This window comes from Lacerta agilis, chromosome 5 (genome assembly GCF_009819535.1).
Source record: "Lacerta agilis isolate rLacAgi1 chromosome 5, rLacAgi1.pri, whole genome shotgun sequence".
NCBI classification, from domain to species: Eukaryota; Metazoa; Chordata; class Lepidosauria; order Squamata; family Lacertidae; genus Lacerta; species Lacerta agilis.
In genome coordinates, this window is record NC_046316.1 from 30,276,930 (window position 1) to 30,300,412 (window position 23,483).

At 39.7% G+C, this 23,483-nt stretch overlaps 1 protein-coding gene across 10 annotated transcripts in view; it reads left to right on the forward strand.

The window, feature by feature from the left end:
• Positions 1-23,483, forward strand: part of PCDH15 (protocadherin related 15) — a 441,732-nt gene that overhangs the window by 70,476 nt on the left and 347,773 nt on the right. The window contains exon 1 of one of the 10 annotated variants that reach the window (XM_033149151.1): positions 13,931-14,086. The exons of the other annotated variants lie outside the window; for them this stretch is intronic. The gene's annotated coding sequence lies outside the window, so the exon portion shown is untranslated. Of the gene's footprint in view, positions 1-13,930; positions 14,087-23,483 lie in introns of those variants that run through there. 10 annotated transcript variants of the gene reach the window in all.

Sequence of the window (23,483 nt, forward strand, 5' to 3'; positions counted from 1 at the left end):
TTCTCTGTGAAGCTGTACTGTAGGCATGACAGTTGCGTATATGTGAATGGAAGTTGGTTCTCCTGTTTCGTTCTGATGAAAAGTTCTGTTCTCGAGTCGGTTGGTGTATTTGTCACATAACATTTCTCCCCAGAATGCTGTTGTTCTAGAGAGGATTTCTTCCCTTTCTCCATAAATTGCCTGCCACTGGTAAGGCCTTGCAATGGAAAACAGTCACAACTCCACTGATACTTGTTTTTGCATTAATATTTATTTAATTTGAATTGCCTCTCTTCAACGTTCGAGTCTACATCCAATAAAGAAAAAAAAAGACGATTTCATCCCCACCCTAACAAAATCATAGAGAGTAATTGCATATAAATGGTGTACTCCCAGCAACAGTAGGCTTTACATCTTCCCTGAAGAGCAATATTGAACTCATTTGAGGAGACTGTTTGATAACTTTGAAGCAGTTCTGGGGAACACCCTGCACTTTGCCGCTGATGTCCACCTCTTACATAGTGTAGACACATAAAGCAGGTCCTGCTGTTGTTGTTGTTGTTGTTGTTATTATTATTATTATTATTATTATTATTATTATTATTATTATTATTATTACAGTCGTACCTTGGAAGTTGAACGGAATTCATTCCGGAAGTCCATTCAACTTCCAAAACATTCAGAAACCAAAGTGTGGCTTCTGATTGGCTGTGGAAGCCCCATCGGACGTTTGGCTTCCAAAAAGAGTTCGCAAACTGGAACAGTCACTTCTGGGTTTGCGGCGTTCGGTAGCCAAAATGTTTGAGAACTAAGCTGTTCTAAAACCAAGGTATGACTGTATGTAATAAATTTGTATATCCTTCTTCCATAGATCTTAGAGCAGTTCACAATGTAAAATTCAATATAAAAACACAAAATGCATGATAAAAATGGGAACAAAAACTCACACACGAATAAACCTCCCGATCCCCTCCCATGAACACATTTAAGTGGGGTATAAGATATTAATCAGCCAAAGGACAGACAGACAGCTTACAGCAAAAGTAATAAAAGGTCTTTCCAGCAACGTGTCCTCCTTGCACCATTCCAACACAGATTAGGTTCTAGCCAAGGAACAGAGACCAAGGCAAACTTGCTACAAACACCAGGGTATTTAAACTTTATATTGTGTTGAGTCACTCTCTGATTCACTCACAAGTTTGCTGACTCACATTTAACCAGCTGACGGTGTAAGACAAGCACACCTACGTTAAACCTTTCTTGTCCTTTTTGTCTGCATGCCTAAACCCACATGTACTAACATAAAAGCCGTCTTATTTTCCCCATATTGCCGTTGTCCTAAATTCATTGTCTCAGTGGATACAGAGAGTGTAAGCACTTGCAATAAGAATGCCGAGTCTTATACAGTGGTACCTCAGGTTACAGACGCTTCAGGTTATAGATTCTGCTAACCCAGAAATAACGCTTCAGGTTAAGAACTTTGCTTCAGGATAAGAACAGAAATCGTGCTCTGGCGGCGTAGCAGCAGCGGAATGTCCCATTAGCTAAAGTGGTGCTTCAGGTTAAGAACAGTTTCAGGTTAAGAACGGACCTCCAGAACGAATTAAGTTCGTAACAAGAGGTACCACTGTAATTTATTGAATTGAACAGCATGCATTTGTTTATGGAGAGAGAGAACCAAGTTTTCTGCCAAGAATAAATTAGTTTTGTGTTGAAACTATAGCCCTCTGCTGAATTATAGGAATTGTTTGTGCAAAGGTTCCTGATCTCCATATAATTAATTATTTTATTGATTTCTATGGTTCTCCTTAATTTACTTCAAAGAGGATACCAACTGTATTACCCTAATCCACATCAGCAAGAAATCAAAAGTTAAGAGCAGTTTCATTTGTGATCATGTTGCAGGAGGAGGATTGAACCAAATGAATGCATTTCAAAAGTTCATTTTTTCATGGTAGCTGTCATAAAATTCAAACAAATTTGTATTTTTTGTATGCAGTAGATTATTATTATTTTTTAAAAAAAATCAACTTACAAAGGAATAAAAAGAATTGATGAAATTATAGCACACCATATTAGGGTTTATATAAGCCACAGTATATAAAATGATACAATGAATATATTTTTATTCTGAGTCATTTGTAATGGAACATAAATACAGAAATAGAAATCAAATTTGCTCTGTAACTTGTGTGAATAACTAAAAGAATGAATTTGTAGTTACTGTTGACTATGTCTGGACCAATTTCATAAGCTGATGGCACAAATGAAAAAGACAAATATCACTCCTGTCAAACTGCATGAGCTGTATACTTCACAGCACAGCACAATTTAACCTATTCTTTTGGCAAATAACCTGACCAAAAGGTTTACTTTTCACACTGCAAAAACTGAAACTCCTGAATGTCACTGGCAAAGGACAGGAAGCTTCATAAATAGGAGCAAATAGAAAGAATGGCTGGTTTCAAGAGAGCTCTTCTGTGCAAAAAAAACCCTCACTCCCATCCCTCTTACATATCAATATTCATTTTCCTCTCTCTCATCTCTTTTTCAGAGAATTTGAACTGCTGAAAAAAAATCCCTTGCAAATAAAGGTGACTTTTCCCCCTTTAATATACCCTGCTACTAACATTCACCCAAGCAGGTGGTTATCCTCCAAAGCAAAATATAAAGTGCAAGCCAGCCCTATATCAGTTTTGTCTTCAACTGTAGGCAGCAGTGTGCATGGAAATCTCCATTAACATGTATGGAAAAAGGGAAAAACATAAGTTATATGTAAAGCATAGAAATTGTCGTGTAGGGAAATCACTCTTCCATACAAATTCAATCTGTTCTGCAACTACTGATAATACCAGAGTACTGTCTCCTTTCTTTCTGGTCATCCTAGTCAGAGTGCACTAAAGCAAACCCATAGTCATGTCCATGTAGATCTGTAACTCTCTTCTAGTTACCAGCCTATCTGAACATGCAGTTAGCTGACACCATTGATGATTATCTAGTCTAACTTCATGTTTTCCAAAGTGACAGACAGATGCTTCCAGGAAGCCCACCACCAGAATGTGAAAACACCAGTGCTCTCCAGCTGCAGCTATACTACAGGGGTGGTTAATATGGTGCACTCCAGATGTTGCTGGATGTAAGTCCTGGAAGACCTGCTCCCTGCCTTGCAGGCCTTTTCTACGGAGCCGGGGGGGGGGGGCACTGCCCAGACTGACTACAGCTACAAAAGCTGAGGCTTCTGAATAGATTCTTGGGCTGGTTTATTGTTTTGTGGAGGATTGTTGGCGGGGGTTGTTGCTGTTGCTGCTGGGTTTTATTTTTTTGGTGGCTTTATTATAGAACTTCTTGTGATTTATATGGAAATAGTTCAGTTTGGTTGTGTATTTTTTAATGTTTTATTGATTGTTTATGACTACTTTTGTTACATTGTAGGTGTGTGTTCTTTCCATGTTGTAAGCCGCCTTGAACATGGTTTGAGCTATGGAAAGGTGGCATACAAATAAAATTATGCACCAACCCCAACCAGCACGGCCTATAACTAGGGCTGATGGAAGCTCAAGTCCCGAACAACTGGAAGACATAAGAGAAGAAGAGTTTGGATATGATATCCGGCTTTATCACTACCCGAAGGAGTCTCAAAGCGGCTAACGTTCTCCTTTCCCTTCCTCCCCCACAACAAACACTCTGCGAGGGGAGCGGGGCTGAGGTGAGTGATGCTGAAAGACTTCAGAGAAGTGTGACTAGCCCAAGGTCACCCAGCAGCTGCATGTGGAAGAGCGGAGACGCGAAGCCGGTTCACCAGATTACGAGTCTACAGCTCCTAACCACTACATCACACTGGCTCTCTCGAGCATCTGGTGCCAAATTTATTTTTTATTTCAGTGCCAGACTAAGACTTGGTTGCTCTCTCAGGCATTTATTATGTAGCTGAATATTTCATTCTGAAAGAACAAGTCACTCTGTTGTGGTAAGGGGTTTGTGTGTGTGTGTGCGCGCGCGCGCTTTCATCTCTTCTGATTGCTAATGAAATCATTGTTACTAATTGATTTTTTGTGTACTCTGCCCTGAGTTCAATATGAGATAGATAGATAGACAGATAGACCCAGCACATTTTGGGGGGTCATATGCGTGAACTCTTGCTATGTCTGACTTTATTGCATATTGGCTTTGGTAGATTTATTTTTCCATCAGCATCATTGTACTTCATAGAAAAGAAACTGTCATATCCTCAACGGGGAGAGAAAAGCCCAGCAACAAACCTATTTTCCAATAGGAGGAAGTCAACGTTCATTCTTTCTACATCACCATTGAATCTTTGATTTGTGTACACAGTCGTCCATAAAATAGCATTATAGAAGGAAATGCGATGGGTTCCAAGAAGTGAATAGTGAAGCTATATGCAAAGGTAATCAGCAGTAAGTAATATATTCTTTGCCATCAAAACACCAGTCACAGAAGCTTCTGCTTATGCAAGCAGGAATTTATCTCTGTGATGGCAATGGTGATTGCCTTCCCAAAGGAAGGTGCAAGATATTACAGAATGAAAGTTAACATATTTTATGGATAGTAAGCATTGCAAGATGAGTTCAATTGAGCAGTTACCCTTCAGACTTAGGAAAACAAAGATTACTAAAACATTTCTGTGTTAGATTGTGATTCCAAAATGAAGTTATTAGAGAGCAAATGAGCTGTATTTGTGGCATGTGGATTTTGATTAAAATTCTTAAACTATATTAATTAAATACTGGGATGACATAACTGAAAAGCCTTCCCTTGGTGGAAGAGACACTGGGCCTCAATGCAGCAAAACAAGTGGTTACAGGATTAAAAATAGCTCTTGGCGTTGGTAAAATCAAATCAGATATCTGTTATAATACTAAACCAGCATGATGTAAATGAAAAATCAATCGAAAACATTAAATCATTTTTTTTTTCAAATTTTACTCGCATTGCATTTACGTTATTTTTTTTTAAAGCCCCAATCGGCTATTTGTGATTTGCAGAAATAATGCATCCAATTCAATAGTTCAAGGATTTCCTTAAATCTAACATCAATTTTGATATAATTTCTACCTGACAGACTCTGCACAATAAGACGTGTGTGACAGACTCAGCTTCCCTAGTCTCACAAGGATTGAAAGGATTGAATTCTTCCTTGCAATACTACAGAAGATAAAACCTTGAACCTCTGTAACAATGTTAAAGCATATCTATAAAGGCTTGCCCAAACTTTCCTTTTGCCCTGCGTCTTCTAGGCACAAGTCCGCACTTTTCCGGTCTGTGTCCGAGTGCTTCCCACCCCCACCCCCGCCACTTTCTCCAGGAAAATCTGAGCAAATGACAATTTAGATTTGCAGGAGATTTCCATTTGCTCTGATTCAGTGGTAAAGAGTGGGTTTTCGTGGGGAAATAGCAAAAAGAAAAAGAAAAACTGCTCAAACAGGGAGATTTAAAACGTAGACCTGTGGCTTGAAATATGAAGCAAAGGTAAGCACTGATGAATCCTAACAAGAAATATCTCAATCTCAAACCTTTATTGGCATATAGTCAAAATTCTGTAAGGTTCAGTACAATAAAATCACTCAGCAAAATATGCAGCAAGGAATATTTCAGACTTCTACATTTTTGTTTTCATTTTCATTTCTTATGATTGGTGTTCATATCTATAAAGATATTACTTCCTAAAGATTGCATGTTTTAAAGTCTACATCCATAACTCTCTGAACTTTTTTTTCTGTTTAGACCTCATCATTGGGACTGGGGGGCGGGGAGACAGATCTAGTATATATCTTAGACCTAAACAATTTCATCCATGCAAAAACATAAATTATTTTTTACATAGGTGACCAAAGAATCCTGTGATCTGAAAACAATATAGCCAAATCCAAAAGTTCAAGGCACTCAGACTGAATCTTTCTATAAATCACTTTGAGTCACTTTTGTGAAAACAAATAATAATAATTAGTACTACTGTATAATGAATAATAATATACTTCCAAGGTCACTACAAAATAAATAAAAGCAGAGGTATTTCATATCCTTTACACACTACTCTCATGGTTAAAATTGAATCGCAAAAGTGTCGCGCTTGTCTGCCTGAATTTCAGATTGGCTATAAAAAATCCCGATTGTAAACAGAAGTCTGCTATCAATGACCCAATGTCTACAACCATGCCCATTAAAAAAAAAGAAAACACCTTTGAATTTGAGTGCTTTCTGCAAGATGGGACAAGTGGAAACCATGATCTATGGCTGATTGGCCTGATCTAATGCCAATTTGTTCATCTTCCAGAATGTTTACTTCATCCATTCCGAAACTTGATTCCATAAAAGCCTAACATAATTTTTTGCCAATTACAAAAATAAGACTAATTGAACATAACAGGATATGCTGACCCATTGGATCAGATTGATCATTGAAAATCTTGTTAATTACTGTCAAGGTCATGGCACCAAGGGAATTGGCATCTCCATAGTGAGTTCTACACAGAGACATATATGCAAACACACCATATTTATTGTTTAGAAGTGGGATGGGGTACCTGTGGACATCCCAATATTGTTGGCTTTTATCTCCAGTAAGCCCCAGTGGCTAATTGTAAGGGATTATGGGAACTGTAGTCCAGCATAATCTAGAATGTCAAAGGTTTTCCATCATTGCTTCAGAATGACTCACAGTATAAATTGGATAGAAGTTGGTGCTATTATATCTTAAGTTTCTGTGTCATTGATTTAAGTTGTTGGTAGACACAATCTTTATTAGTTGTCCTTCATATACAGCTTGTGTATGTGTAGCAGACATAACATCTAGCCTCGTTGTAAAGTAAGGTAGAGCTAGAAAGCACCAAACTGCAAATTTGAAACACATATTCTGCCTTGGCTAGTCCACACCTGGACTGTGTCCAGTTCTGGGCACCACAATTTAAGAGGGATATTGACAAGCTGGAATGTGTTCAGGTGAGTGAGACCAAGATGATAAAGGGTGCGGAAACCATGTCTTATGAAGAACGGTGAAGGGAGTTGGGTATCTTTAGCATGGTGAAGAGGAGATTGAGAGGAGATGCTCCTCAGAATCCCTTTCAACTCTGCAATTCTGAAAACAAGTGTTTTACCACTGAACTAGAGTCCCTCCCCTATCTTCTGGATGCCTGGCAGTATTTTTCTGGCTTGCTTAAAATGTCCTCAGTCTACTTTAATTTGTGATTCGGGTAACAAGCTGTACTCTATAAAACAAAGCTCTGTATTCCCCTTTCACTCTTAAGGGAAATCTAAAATCTAAAAATGCTGTAACCAGAGCTGGTGAAATTTGCAGGCACATGAGAGCTATAATGTACAGGAGAAAATGGAAAGTAGAGAATATGACAGACAGTGAAACATAAGCCTTTGTGTACATCTTCATCTGATTTGTGGCACTTAGTTGACATCACAACTCTTGACAACAAGGGATTTGTTCCCAGTACAAAGCAGTTGAAAACTTCTAGTTAAAAACAGCCATGTCTTATGAGAGCTCTTATCACACAAACAGCTTCTCTAGATAGATGTTTTGTAATAAAATATTATTAATTACTGCAGCAGAGAAATATTTCCTTTGCATCTTGTTAATAAATTACTATCCAATTTGAACTGATAGAGAAAGGACGTGGAAATACCTTAAATAAACCTCAATAATTCCCAATGTATGTTTCATATCACATTTTTGCATAGTACTATAAGTTAAGTATACATCATGTAAATCGCATATTGCTCAGCTGATGTTTTGGGGAGCCTGCTTTTTCAGGTTCCATTTTGATGTGCAATATCAGCGGCCTTGATTTCATTGCATTTTGCTGATTTTGTTTATCTGTAGATTAATAAGACTAAAGACATCAGCTCATTGTCCATTTCATCAACTGAGGGCTGCATTGGCAAGAGTGTGTAATAAACATTGACTTAACTCATCCAGATTCCACACCCTCCCAGTCACTGCTTTCCTGACGATAGACATTCCACTTCAGCAGGCATTTTTTTCGATGTCCATGACATTAACTTATTAATACTTATAAACATTTTAATTTATGTAGTGGACTACTTACTTTCAGCCAAAGATGTTCAAGTAGTTTTACTAAAGCAGAGTTTTAGCTAACTTCCACAACTCAGTGAAGAGAGAAACTGAGACCTATTGAGACTCAAATAGATCAACTGTTTATAGGTGTAATTAAATGAGAGTTTATTTTCCCTACATTCATTCTTCAATTCGTCAAGGACAGTTTGAAGAATTGGCCTATTTATTATTTTTATACCATCTAGGATCTTAGAGTGGCATACATTATCCCATTTTATTAGAACGGCATACATTATCCCAATAGGTTGAGAGATAAGTGACTAGCCCAAGGTCACACAGTGAGCTTCTTAGTGGATGAGTGCAGATATGTACGTGTTCAAAGCCCAACATTCACTGTACCTTACTGTCTCCCTCCTGTATATCTAAGTTTTGATTAAAAAGATTGGCAGAAAATGTCCCCAAGAATGTCTCATTCCCTTTCCTTCCCTCAGAATTGCGTAGGTGTATCTCCCATGTAGGAATGTCCAAATTCACCATGAATTAGTCACTTTTACGAAAATTCAGTAGCAACTCTAGTTCCAGATTACAGTGGTACCTTGGGTTAAGAACTTAATTTGTCCTGGAGGTCCTTCTTAACCTGAAACTGTTCTTAACCTGAGGTACCACTTTAGCTAATGGGGCCTCCCGTTGCTGCCGCACCACTGCTGCATGATTTCTGTTCTCATCGTGAAGCAAAGTTATTAACCCGAGGTACTAATTCCGGGTTAGCGGAGTCTGTAACCTGAAGTGTCTATAACCTGAAGCGTCTGTAACCTGAGGTACCACTGTATACCAGCCCAGTGCACAGTGGGTTTGTTCATGTAGTGTTGACAAGAGTCAGCCGCCACACACAGAATAGTCCTACACTGGTGTCTTTGTAGGTCCTATTAGGAATGCATAAAATTTTGCTCATCTTATATTTTTGCTTCTCCCCAAATTTCCAGGATATTTTCCTTATCCAGGAGCCTTCAAATGCACTTTGAAGTCTTGGGAAGCAGATGACTCTTACAGGATATGTTTTATTTCAGTCCGATGGCCTGTTTGTCCTAAGCATTATATATGCCTCTCTTTTTACCTCCAACAATTAGTTTCAGTGCATTTGTGCACCTCAAGAGAGAGGTAAAAGGAATGTAGGATAAAAGAGTATCTGATTAACATACACTCTTCAGGGAAATCTTGGACCATCCTAACACAGCTCTCATGCCTAACTTATCTGTATGACATAAAAGGCAGCGTGATGGAGGGGACTCCTTCCTCTCTCTGCCTTTTTTTAATGAATCATTTTTGTTTTAATTTTAGTACCCACCAGACTTAAATTGACATGAAAAAAATGAAATTGGGGGAACTTAAAAGTCTTCAAAGAGGGTTTTTGTGGATATTTTTGGTTTCCATTAACTTTTAGTCTATCTCCCTACATTATTTCTCCTGAGGCATGACAGCTTCTTGACTCTTTACCAAACTTTTATGTAACAATGCATTGTCATATGTTTTTATCCCCCGGTGTTTTGTTATTTTTTAAAAAAGAAAAAGTGTTTAGTTTAGCAAGAGAATAAGCAAAAAGTATTAAGTAAAATACAGGAAACTCGCAACTTATGCTTATTTAACATATGCGCTTTCACATTTAGGCATGTTGCCCAAAAAAACAAATAAAAATAAAAATTATGAAAAAATGACAGACACGTGGTGGGGGGAAATAAGGAAATGGTGTGAAAATAGCATGCATGGAGGGAAACGGGGAAGAAGCAGTTTGAGACAGTGATTGGAGAAGGCCAGATCGTTTTGCAGAGGGATTTGGAGACCCAAAAGATGGGGTTGGAATGCAGAGGAGGTGGTTGACAGAGCTTCAGATTGCAGAATGACCCTAAAATGCACGGCATGATGATGATCATCATCATCAGCTGCTGAGAAACCAAAAAGTGGAGGGTAATTACCACACTGGAAGTTGACTGTCCTGGACTGCTTGAGATGTGGCATGTCTGTGTGTGCTGTGGCATACAGATTTGGCTGGAACAATTCCAACATCTGTGTCATCAATTTTTTTGAGAAGGAGAACTGTGGGGCTGTGGTAGCAAGTGCCCCACTAATAGCAAATGTGACCAGCCAGGAGTGGGATAAGGCTTTGGTGGAGACAGAAAAGGCACTGAACTTGTGGCAGGGAGACATGAACTGGAAGTGTGTTCCTGTGGATGGCAGCATCTTGTACCAAAAGGCTCGGAGCCTCTATGACCACTTCAGACCTTCCAACACAGATGAGGACCAGCTTACCAAGGAATTTAAAACCAGCCCAGCTTGGCTTAACAGCTTTAAGACCTGCTTCAACCTGAAGAACCTCTGGACAACAGGGGAGGCTGTATCTGCCGACAAAGAGGCTGCAAAAATGTATCCTGTGCAACTAAAGTGGCTGCTGGATGACAAGGCATATCTTCCTGAAAAAAATCTCCAGTGCAGATGAGACATGGTTTTTCTGGAAGAAAATGCCTAAGCAGACTTAAATTGACACAGATGAAAAGCAAGCCCCTGGCTTCAAAGCTGCGAAGGACTGAGTGACTGTGCTGCTCTGCGGCAATGTGGTTAGAGAGTTAATAAAGCCAGACTTGCTGTACAGCTCTCAAAACCCCATGCCCTAAAAGGCAATGACAAGAATCTGCATCCTGTGCTTTTGCAGTCCAACACAAAGGCCTTGGTGACTTCTTTATCATTTCTGGTCTGGTTCCACAACTGCTTCATTCCAAAGGTGAGGCATTGCCTGAAGAAGAAATACCTGGAGTTTCAAGTGATGCTGCTTGTGGACAATGCTCCTGAGCACCCTGAGGGACTCCACTTTGCATGCAGCAATGCAGAGGCTGTCTTCCTCCCTCTGCCCCCACAATATGACCTTCCTCATCCAGCATTTGGATCAAGGTGTGGTTCACTATTTTAAGTCTGTTTAAACGAAGCTCACCTTATCCTGGATGATAACACCTGGATGCTGGTCCAGGTCTTGACCACACAGCATGCTGGAAGTCTTTCAACAATTGCCCAATGCATCACTTCCAGTGGATGCAATCAAGCGTGGAGCAGTGAATGAACACTGGTGGAACTTGTGGAAGGAATGTGTGCACAATTTCAAGGGATTTCCAAGCATTGCCATTGAGGTGAAGGACATTGTGCAGATGACCAGGCAAGTGGGTAGTGATGGCTTTGTTGACCTCATCCAGGAAGAAGTGGAAGAGCTAATTGAGGGCCAACAGGTATTTACTGTTGAAGAGCTGAAGGAAGTGGTCAGATCAAGTTCAGAATGAGAAGATGAGGATGGTGAACATGAGCCAGCAAGCCATAAAATATGCAAATAATGTGATTGCAGAGCTTGACTGCTCCATGTAACACAGCCTCAAGATTATCCGTGGGATTACAGACACTCTGAAACTCTTAAATGTTTGACGAGCTCAAAAGGCAACAGTAGCAGTTGTGAATCACTATGTTCCTCAGGCAGAAATTAGCAGCAGATGTGCCCATGTAGCCCACCTCTGGATCTGAACCACTGCCAAGCACTTCTTCTGGCTACTGGTCAATTCCCCTGGTCCTCATATCATCGAGTCATGGAATTGTAGAGTTGGAATGGATCCCAATGGTCATCCTGCAATGCAGGAATCCTGCCCACAGCCATTCCGGGGTATGCTCAAACCACCAACCTTCTGTTTAACAGCCAGATGCACTGAAGCATCATCCAGTGATGGAAAGAATCATAGTGTGTGGAATCATAGAACTGTAGAGTTGGAAGGGATCAGAAGGATCATCTAGTCCAACCCCCTGCAATGCTGGAATCCTTTGCCCAACATGGGGCTCAAACCCACAACCCTGAGATTAAGAGTCTCATGCTCTACCAACTGAGCTAGGAAGACTGAGAGCCGCGGTTGTCCCTCACTGTTTTAAACTGTTCTACTCCCCCGCCCTAGGGGGTACTCTGGCTTTACATGATTTTGCTTATATGTGTGATGACCAGGACCATAACCCCTGTGTAAGTAAGCTGCATGCACACAGCTTATTTATTTTAACCACATTTTCACATAAAACGTTAAGGAATATATCTATCACCTAGTGCACAAGGCATCACATTTACAAGCTGTGTAACCACAACCTCTCACCCCAACAAAATATTTTTATCAGTGTTTGCATTGTTATATTTGTCTGTCTTGTCAGTGAACATGGTAAAGGGAATAAAAAAGTTTATTTCTTTTTTAAAAATAAATAAATAAGAACGTTGCTTAAGGCGCTTGGAGTGGGAATTCAAGCTTCTTTGCTGACTTGCAAGCTAAGGTGTGAGTGAGCAGAATAATGCAGTGTGCCTTTTTTAACCTCATGGTAATCTTCTTCAGTCACATGCAGATTTAAACCCTTTGGGATAGGAAGATTTGTACTGCTTCAAGCATAGATCTTTTCCTGGTGGGGAAAAAATGCTAAAAGTCATTTGCAGTTGTGAAGTGAGGTCTTTTTGTTTTGTTTTTTTAGCTGTCCCATATAATAAAACTGTAATTACAATATTTTCAAAGGTCTCAGGCCTGGAAAACTGCTCCCCCACAAACAAACAAACAAACAAACAAACAAACAAACCCAAAGAACAATCATTGCATGGGCGCAAATATATAAATATATCCCCGACCCAAAAAAAGAGGAAACACATCAAAGAAGAGGACACCAGATTTGCATAAAACATGCCCATGCTAACTTAATATGCATAGATGCAAAGTTAGAAATTTTCACAGTAATTTAAATAGCAATTTAATACATCTCACCATGGAGGGGAAGTTGTGCCTTCTGTCAGGTGCTAATTGCTGGTGGACAGCTTCAAGGCCCTGATCTTATGGCCATTTATCTGTCCTGTCCTCTGTAAACTAGGACTTATGCCCACCATAAATTTATGCCAAACACACAGATCAAAAAGTCTGGAAAGTTTCCCCAAAAACTGTTCAATCATTTTAGGCCTCACTTGCAAAATATTTGACTTGAACTGCATTATGTGATTGGCTGTGCACTCTCAAGTGAAATGATAGCATTTTAAAATAAGGTTTCTACCATGCCATAGCCTGAAAGTGATATTCAATGAATTTTAAGGCTGCTATTTTATTCTTTCATATTTTGAATGTTAATGGATGATAATCTGGAAGCGTGCTCAGGAATGGGAGCCACTAGGCCACCCGCAAAGGTGCAATCCGCCACTGTTAAAATCTATAGCAGTTTTATCATCAACATGTAGTGGAGATGATATGTTCTATGCATATAGTGCCTAAGACTACATGCCTAGGCTTTTGTAGGATGTTAGTGATAGTGTCCCTCTGCATGCATTTAAAGAGGTGGGCATGGCTCCGTAGTTTTCGCTTCTGTAATTTTTACAGATGTGCTGTGATTCTTAACTGCTCTTTTAATTGTCTTGGAATTAATTGCGTTTTAATTGCATTGTGCCCAGCTCTAAAATATTATGATAAGTGGTGGGTCAAAATATGCTTATTAATTAGGCAATGTGCAAGCCCGTTGCTGCATGAGATCCATACTGGGTAACACAAATAGTTTCAATGCCCAGATTCTGTCTTTTATGTACCGGTAATACAGAATCCTAAAGGCTAAAAGCTTTGAGGAGTGTTCGCTTTATCTAATGATAATAATAATAGAAATGCTTTGCTTAGGCAATGATAGAATGAAACGTACGTAATTGCCCCATCCGGTGAGATATGCAGTTACTCCAACATTGTCTGGTTTTGCTTTGCTTTCTAATTGTATTAAATAGCACAGCAGGTGCTTCTTGAAGCTGTTGGGCTTTAGGACCCAGCACTGCTTAGAGAGTTCCTCTTTTAATCTTGTGTGATTTGCCTTTGAAGAGGGAAGTGGCTAAGAGACAGTGGGCTTTAAGTTCTTCTTACCTTACCTATGTGTGAACAACAGGACTATCAAATTCATGCCTTCTTTATCCAGAGTGGAGTTCATTTGAGGATCCACTCAGTGCCAATGCTTCAGCCAAGACTGCCATTGTTTCACGTGTGGAAATTAATCCAGGTTAGCAATAACTTCAGTTGAGTTTTTCTTTTATATGTTTGAGATCTCAGCTTATTGTTTTCTTCTTCTTCTTCTTCTTCTTCTTCTTCTTCTTCTTCTTCTTCTTCTTCTTCTTCTTCTTCTATTAGTCCAGCAAAAGTAGAATGAATTAAAACTTTTATTTGACTTCTGGATTAATTTTACTCCTATCTGTAATAATTTCCCTAGTACTTTTGCTTCTCTGTATATAATTTGTCCTATTAAACTTGAGGATAGTATTGACGTCGGCTTCTCAGAAGTTCATTTCTAATGGTTCAAAACTTCCAAGAAAAGAAAATCATTATAGTTCAGTAGTGTATTATGCAAACCTCTTGAATATATTTGAAAGTCCAACAGTTAATTTATGAATAATAATCCGGCATCTGAATGGTTTAAAATAGTGGGTAAACATAAGGATTATTTTAAAAACAGTTTTAGCATATTATCTATTTCTCCCCTTTCCTCCCATTGCTTCCTTTTACCAATAAATACTCAATAGAGTCTTTCTTCATAAGAGGTTTTTTTTTAAAGAGGCTCGGGATTCAAGGGTCTTGAAACAGCATATGCATGTAGGCTTTTGCAATTTTACCTCAAGTTCAAATTCAGATTAAGGATGAGAGGAATAAAAGCTTACTTTCATAAATGTGCTTTCATTCCAGGTGGATGTTTACTATGGTATCCATAAACTCAGTTGCTGTTGGTGTTCATAATAATAATAATAATAATAATATAGCAACAGCAGTGTGTGTGACATTTTACAGAATACAAAAGGGCAGGTCCTTGCCCCAAGAAGCTTACAATCTAAATTTCGACACAGAAGGAGCAACAAAGGAAGAGGAAAAAGTGGAGGCAGGAATCTGTGATTGTTTCAGGGGGTTGTGCCAAAAACTTAATAAAAACAGGTGAGTTTTGAGGAGGGATCCAAAAGAAGTAAAAATGGATAGAATCTCAACACACATTCTGGAAGGTAGTTCCAAACATATATGGCAGCAAGCATGAAAACGAAGGGTCTTTTAAGGAAGCAGCAGATCTTTGGAAGATGGTGGAACTGGAGGAGTAAAGGTCATAGAAGGGGATGTGTCAGGAGATAAGCTGGGTAGGGAAGTGGAGGTAAGGCCAAGGAAAGCTCCTGGATCCAGAATCCAGAGCAGATTGACAGGAGCAGCGAATGAAATTGGTATCTGATGGTTCATCCAGATTTCCCTTTGTCGCACACTTTACAGGCACAGGTCTGTATACAAGCATTTTTGTTTCTGTTTTGTACCTCTGCTTTCCCTGGGAAAACCTGCTTGTTAACTGCAGAATTGGAACTTGGTTCTTGGGTTTTCTGTAGACTGCTGTTTGTTCTCATTCAGCAGTAAACATTGGGTTTTCCTAGGGAAAGTGGTGGGACAAAAAAGAAAAAGGAAAAAAAAAAGCCCTGCTCAGACATGGGCCTGAAAAGCATGGGAAGCGTGGTGCAAAAGGAAGTCTGGATGAGCCCATAAAGGGTCCAGTCTGAGACAATGGAAGGAAAGAGAAGAGGCAACACCAATAGCCTAGGTCAGGGGTCAGCAAACTTTTTCAGCAGGGGGCTGGTCCACTGTCCCTCCAACCTTGTGGGGGGCCGGACTATATTTTGGAGGGGAAATATGAATGAATCCTTATGCCCCACAAATAACCCAGAGGTGCATTTTAAATAAAAGGACACATTCTAATCATGTAAAAACATGCTGATTTCCGGATCGTCCGCAGGCTGGATTTAGAAGGCCTCAGTTTGCCTACCCATGGCCTAGGTGATAGTTTCCGGTAAAGGAGGAGACATGTCAGCATCTTGCTTGAGATTGTGTGTTTTTCTGTCCTTTGAATTTTCTTGCATACATTGTTGCCTTTCCATTTCCGAACTTGCCCAGAACTGAACTGATCTAGCATTGTCTCTTGTCCTGCTCTTGCAACGCCTTCTACTCAGAACAGATCCTAAAAAGTCTCTGAGCCAGATTCCAGAAGTGCACTATAATCAGATAGCGCAGGGTGCAACAGTTTTCTATTTTCCATATCTAAAGCAGCTCCAAGAAACTCACAGAATCTGGCAGCATTATATGATATTGTTGGAGTAAAGATAGCAAACATATTGTATGTCTATGTAAACGTATGCCCCTTAATATTGCATCTCTGTAAATATTGAGTGGTGATCTGAGATCAGTCCATTATTTACCCATATTTCTTCCATATTTCCATTCCTGCTATAGATCAGTTTCCTATACCACTCATATGCTTTTCTGCCTAGCATAATTAAATGTCTTGTAGTAGGGCTAGGGTATAGTATCATAGTGATCATGATCAGTGGTGTTTTTATCACATACTGAAATAAGCATTGTAATGAGTATGAATATATATATGTTTGTGTGTGTGTGTGTGTGTGTGTGTGTGAGAGAGAGAGAGAGAGAGAGAGAGAGAGAGAGAGAGAGAGAGAACCCGTCAGCTCAGGAGCACCAAAAAAGGTTGCTGACACTTTAGTAGCCCAAACTAGAGCCAGGGCCAGATGAGCTGGAACAGAAACAACCCACCAACAGCAGCACCAATTACCATACAGAAAACTAATGATTTGGCACTTGGCTAAACTGCTGTTTACTGTTAGTATAAGACATAAGGTTTAGATTATATGGAATGCCTCCATGCATGTTTCCACAGGCAGTAGCTGATTCCATAAGCAGACCAGCAAAAATATCTTTAGAGTCTCTGGCCAGAGTTTCTCACTCATATGGTTCCCAGCAGAGATGAATTGGGTTGAACGTAAACAGCTTTTATAACCTTCTTCACAGCTGTATGTAAAATGTAGATGATTGTCCATATCAATTTAGAGCACTATAACTTTATAAGGCATGGGAGCGATGCGTTCTATGAAAAGCAATTTGTCCATACCAATGCAATTAGTTGTCATTGTATTTCAGCAACAAAGATGTATTCTAATAAAATGCTATTATTCAAAGCACCAGTTTAACAAAGCAGTTTTCCCCCTGTAGGTATACTGAAACTCTTAAAAGCACTGAAAGGGAGAAAAAACACAACTATTTATGTTGGGGAAACCAACCTGTGCTGGCAAGGTGCTAACATGAAATTGCAAATGCAACAGAAACTTCCATTTGTTTAATAGTCAATTACTACTGTCCCTGGATTTGTGAATATGGGATTTAGATTAAGACCTCATGGTGAACAGATGGACTGATTGCAGGGCTCTGAACAATATGTCCTACTGCTTCCCTGCTCCTTGTGTTCTGAGTTATAATCAAGTTTCCTTACACCCTGCCACTCAGCAACAATAACAGTGGAAATAATGCCAGCAGAGTCCTTTCGGATATGCATCTTTTCTGCAATGCCCTTATGTAGATAGAGCTTATTTCTCCATTCCCCCACCCCATGCTGTTCTTAAAATCATACCACATGGAGCTGATTGTAACAGGGCTTTTGCGGTTCCTGGTATCTGTATACCCACTGGAATGTTGTAGCGTTTTTGCGAATCCCCGGGGATTACCGTAATAAGTCTGTCAGCATTTTCTAACACATCCCACTTCCAGAGATTTATAACTGCATCTCAGGCTCACAGCACCTTAACTCCACGAACATAATATGAACTTCTAACCAATTTAAACCAACCTAGAATAAAACTCAGCACAAACTAAACCCTAAATAAGTCTAGAAACAGCAATTAAATGTTCACAGTACTGCAGGAAAAGGCAGGAAAGGCAGGGAACAGTATTTGACAATACTCCATGGAAAAGTATCCCCCCCCCAATACATTTCTATCCCCAGCAGTGCTTATATCAACATGGGGGGGGGCAACTATTTTGTAATTATTCAGATCTGGTGGTTGTCCATTTTTAAAGCAAGAACAAATAGGATTTCAATTAACAGGTGAATTGTGCTATTTATAGAAGATGGAGGCTTTTTGTTGTTAGGAGGAATTCAGCATTGCACAAAGGCATCAGTAGCCCATTTAACTTACCCCTGGCTTGGAGGCCACTTTCCAACTCTCATCCATCTCCTCAATAAGGGAGTAGCTGCCAGCCAGCTAGTGTGAGACACCTTCCCTCTCCTGACTAGCAATTATTCCAGCTTCCCAGGTAGAATGATTCCCCCCCTCCTCTCCTGTATCCTGTTCTGAAGGTTCTCCAAAGTTCCCCAGAGCCAATTGTGGGGAGCACACAGTGGGAGGGGAGAAGACCCATTGTGCAAGTGGAAGACTTGCTGGCAAGACTTAATAATTGAATCCTGCCCATGATGATGATGATTGCTGTTAGTATATTGAGGGACGCCGACTCCATAGTTGCACTAAATATATTTTGAAAGCTTCCAACTCCCTACATCATCCTTTGGTAAAGGGGTTGTTAGATCAGCCACAGATGATTCAGTCACAACTTTACAGAGAAAAATAGCTTGCTGTGAGAATGGTGGTTTTGGTAACCTTGCTTTTTCTCTATTATTTCTCCAACCTTCCTTTGTGCCTTTAACTCCAGATTGTGTTTTTGAAACAATAAGGGGGAATTGGAGACTCTTTAATATAGCCATATCTGGCATCTTTATTATAGCAGTTTATAAACTCTTTGCAGATACCGGTTTTAGATTTAGGACTGACACACACACACACACACACACACACACACACACATATTCTGTAATTGTGTGAGCCTGTTCAGGAAAAAAATGATTTAAAACTTATATACAAAGTGGCCTTAAATTTGAAAAAAACAACAACAATGATATGATTTGATACATGTATGGGGAGTAAACATCAAACAACTAAACAGAATAGCTACACAAGTTCACAAAAGTAAATTGATTTAGAACTGTAGCTATAAATATGGGGCTTATCTGAAGCAGGTCTAGCAGAAGTCAACCGTGCTTTTGCAAGCCTGGTCTCTTGTAACATGCAAATTGACTTAAGATGGCAGGGGTGAATGCTTCTGTTCTGCCACCAATTTTGCTCTACAGTACAACCACTTTTTGTTATCTACTCTAATACCCTTCATCATATGTGATGTTTTCCTTTAGGATTCTGTCACAGGTTTGTTTCATTGCATTGTTTGTGGGAGACTTAAACAAATAACAGGCCAACCCAGTTTGTATTCCCTCCACTATGAACAGATAGTTGTTGGAGCCACGGTGCTTCCAGACACTCAATATTTTGTGGGAGGAATTCAAGTGCATACCAGAAATTTCGGTAACCCAAGTGGTGGGGTGGGGAACTTACAGCTCATAAGCCAATCTTGGGCCAAAATACCATTAAGAAAAATTAAACTTGCATAATGGAAGGAGGTGACATCAACTGATAGGCACAGTGCCAGAGTTTGGTTCTGGTTTAGCTGCATTATCTCATCAGCTGATGAGCAGGGGTTAAATCCTGCTCAGTTTGGCTGTTCCCTGCTGAGAACAGGGACATGTAGACAAAGCTGAGTGCTTTGTCTTAACATCCTGCTGCAAACAGCCCCATGCGGCTCTTTAAACCTGCCGTTTTGGATGTTAAAAGAGCAACTTGGTGCTGCTTACAAAAGGGTTTTAAAACAGCTGTGCACTGCTTTTTAAGCCTCTGAAAGCAGTCCAGTGATGTACTTTGAAGTCCTGACATCAGGTGATTTTCTGCCCTGCTAGCCAGAAACAGCTACCTTAGTTCAATAAATACTAAATACAAATACTTATTATAGCAAATCCACTTAAAACAACAGCATACCTTTAGCAGTTAGTAAAGTGATGGGCAAATGCACTGAAAAGTTTGGGATGAAGGAATGATTGCGGAAAAGATATAGAAATGCCCCACAAGCAAATCGGGATGAATGTTTCTTGTCACACAACTACCCTGAAAATGAATAAAATGAATGTTCAATAAAGACTGGGAATAATCTATCCTTTGTATAAGCAAGTCAGAATGAATTATTAATAAACAGGTCATCTGGAGAAGCCCCCTTTTCCAGGTGCATATACCATATACTTGTACATGTAATGTTGTAAATAATAATAGTGCACATAGCCATCATGTCCCACCATGCATTGAAAATTACAATTTTGGTGAATGTGTGAACTGTTCCACCGACCTGAAGTTTAGAAGGCCAGGCAAAATGGAGAAATATTAAATATCAAAAGTCCAATACATATGCTATAGAGAGAGCCCCGTCTTTCTCATCCATCATAAAGCTTGGGAGAGGCACCAGGCAATTACTTAGGGTGCTCTGGAATACTTGCTAGCAGCATGGAATAAATTCGACACAAACTGGACACCATGTTAGGGGAAAGATGAGTTCCATATAAATAGAGTTGCATATTCAAAATTGGTTACTGCTTACTTACCAAGAGTCAAATCAGCAGGCTATAGTTAAATGATCAATTTTATTTTGAAAGTACCTGAAAACATACAGCCTTCCTCTTTATTTTGACATCAATTCTCAAGTTACAATCTCTAAGAGCTGGTGAAAGCATGACTTGTAGTTTGTATTCAGTAGTAGCATTATAACTGTATATCCACCCAAAATGTGTGAATGAATGAATATACTTTATTCGGTCACAGACCAGCATAAAACAGAATATTTGCATTTATAAAAACAATATAGAAAATATATGTTTAAACGGGTAATCATTACATAGTGGGGGCATATTCAACCTATCTAGCCCGACTTAAACCATGTCCTTAAAATCATTGATTAAGCATAGATAAAAATGATAAAATTTAGACTCGATTATCAATTCTATGAGATAGGCTACTAAGGTATAAATCCAACAATATTTTAGGTCTCTATTTAGAGTTTGTGTTCAGTAGTAGCATTATAACTGTATACCTACCCAAAATGGGTGTGTGTGAGAGAGTGGCTATTCCCTCTTCCATTCTACTCAGTCTTAATAAACTTACTTTATTAATGCAGTTGTATGAAATCACACTGAATGGGGGACACAGCCTGGAGTCTTGTCCTGATCTGCAGGCCCAAAGAGGACCTGTGCAAGTGGTTTGGTGCAGGGGTACCGAAGGAGGATGTTGAAAATGTTGAAAATGATAGAATGGCCAGTTCCAGTGCTTTATTAAAGAAAGGTGTAAACTTACAACACAGCCTTCGGAGCCCTGCTGCCTTTATAGACTTGGGACAGATACTGAAGCAGCAAGCAGTCGTCGTGACTTGTCCGAACCCAGGAAAGCAAATAGCAATTACAGTGGTACCTCGAGTTACATACGCTTCAGGTTACATACTCCGCTAACGCTTCAGGTTAAGAACTTTGCTTCAGGATAAGAACAGAAATCGTGCTCTGGCGGCGCAGCAGCAGCGGGAGGTTCCATTAGCTAAAGTGGTGCTTCAGGTTAAGAACAGTTTCAGGTTAAGAACAGACCTCCGGAACGAATTAAGTACTTAACCAGAGGTACCACTGTACTTATATGGAAGCAAACTATGTAAGCTGGCATCAGTAGTCCATTTCATTCACCCCTGGCTTGGAGGCCACTTTCCAACTCTCATACATCACCCCAATAAGGAAGTAGCTGGCAGCCAACCAGTGTGAGACACCTTCTCTCTCCTGACTAGCTGAGCCTCCCAAGCCCACAGATAAACATAGCATCAAAGCAATCCAATTAACATATATCAAAGTGGGTGAATAAACATATGTGAGTGCATTCTTGCAGTAGCTTACCATTAGTCCTGGGGTTATATTGACTGCCAAGATACAGGCCTTCCGAAACATTTTCAGCATTTGGTTCTACACAAGTATGTTAAGATGTGCACTAAGACTTGTGGGGTTCCAAATTATACAATATATTATACAATATATCATTCCTATCTACTTTCCCAACAAAATTAGACACTGCTATGTGCTCCAAGGACTAGAGGCAGATTAAAGTTATTTCAGAGAGTTGAAGGAAGGTGTTATAGAATGGGCATTTGTTGACTGTGGCATGTAGACTTCAAAACCCTGGAAACCTGTTTCTCCACATACAGCAATGGGACAAAAGAAATGAGTGTGCGTACCATTGGTGATGTTGCCTCTGTTGTTCCAATTTCTGTTCTCTTTGAAGATTGACTCCCGTCTTGTTCACAGGAAATGCAAGGGGATGTGATGTTATTAGTTTTAAATATATATTGGAAAGTGGCCTAATCACAAACAGTACAATTAAATTCGCTGAACACTGTAATCCTTTAGCCACTTACCCAAGTACAAGCCTCGCTGAACTTGGACTTAGAAATAAGTAGTCGACTCAGAAATGACTACATATATAATAGATTATGTATGCACTGTATACAGCTTTATTTTAGCTGTATTGTGCTGAAAATGAATGTGAGTGCATGGCAGAAATGTAGGATCACTGTGAGGTAGTGTTAGTATCCTATCTCTGTGTTTTAAGTCAGCTGTCCAAACTTGGCTTCAATAATGATATGACAATGTGGCATTAGGCAAACTGCTGTTTGAAACCAAGGTTCTCCTAAAATTCCATTAATCTCAAAGATACAGTAACATAGATCAGCATGAGATGACTGCAGAATAGGAGAGAGAAGAAGGCATAGAAATGGGGGTGATCTGTGCGCAAGGTAGAGTTGATAAAAGTAAGGAGGAAGATGGAGGGGGAAAGGGAGTGAAGGTGAAAATGGACGTGGCCATGGACATTGGAATAGGGTTGAAGGCAGAGGCATGAAAAGGTCTAAATAATAGGAGAGGACAGTGGCTCCATATAAAAGGTCTAAATAATAGGAGAGGACAGTGGCTCCAGGTTAAAGGGGTGCTACGTGGTTGCATTGTGTGGGTCTGTAAATATGCAAGTGGTTATCATTGTTTGTGTCCAAGGGAGTGACAGAAGGCATGGCCATGGGGTGAAGGTGAAAACGGGGGTGCAGGATAGGAGAAGTCTGGTTGGGGAGGTGAACAGTGAGCTTAGTAGTTGCATGGGGTTTGAAAGGAAGCTCATGGTAGTTCATTTGTGTGGGCTAGGAGGGGCTGGTGAGTAGAGTAAGCAGGGATGCAGCCCCATGTATGTTCACTAGACATTCTCTCTCTCTCTCTCTCTCTCTCTCTCTCCATTTAAAATTTCACACTCCCTTCCCAAGGATTCCTGGTGGCTTTGGGAGGCAGCAGAAAATGAAGGCAACTCATTTTTTCTCTCAAATAGGCATAGGGAAGCAATTAGGAAATGTGTAATCTAGTCTGGCCATTGTATGATCTTATAACTACACAATGGTGAAGAGTATTACAGGAAGGTTCCTTAAATCGAAAATGGATGTGCATTCTGGATGCATATAAAAAATGCATTAATGACAATTACTAATTAAGATTTTTAGGCAAAAATATTTTCGCTGCTAGTTTAGAAAAAAGCAAAAGGGGCAATATCTTTTACTCCTCTTTATTTGTTTACCTAATAGATTAAACATAAGGTGGACTT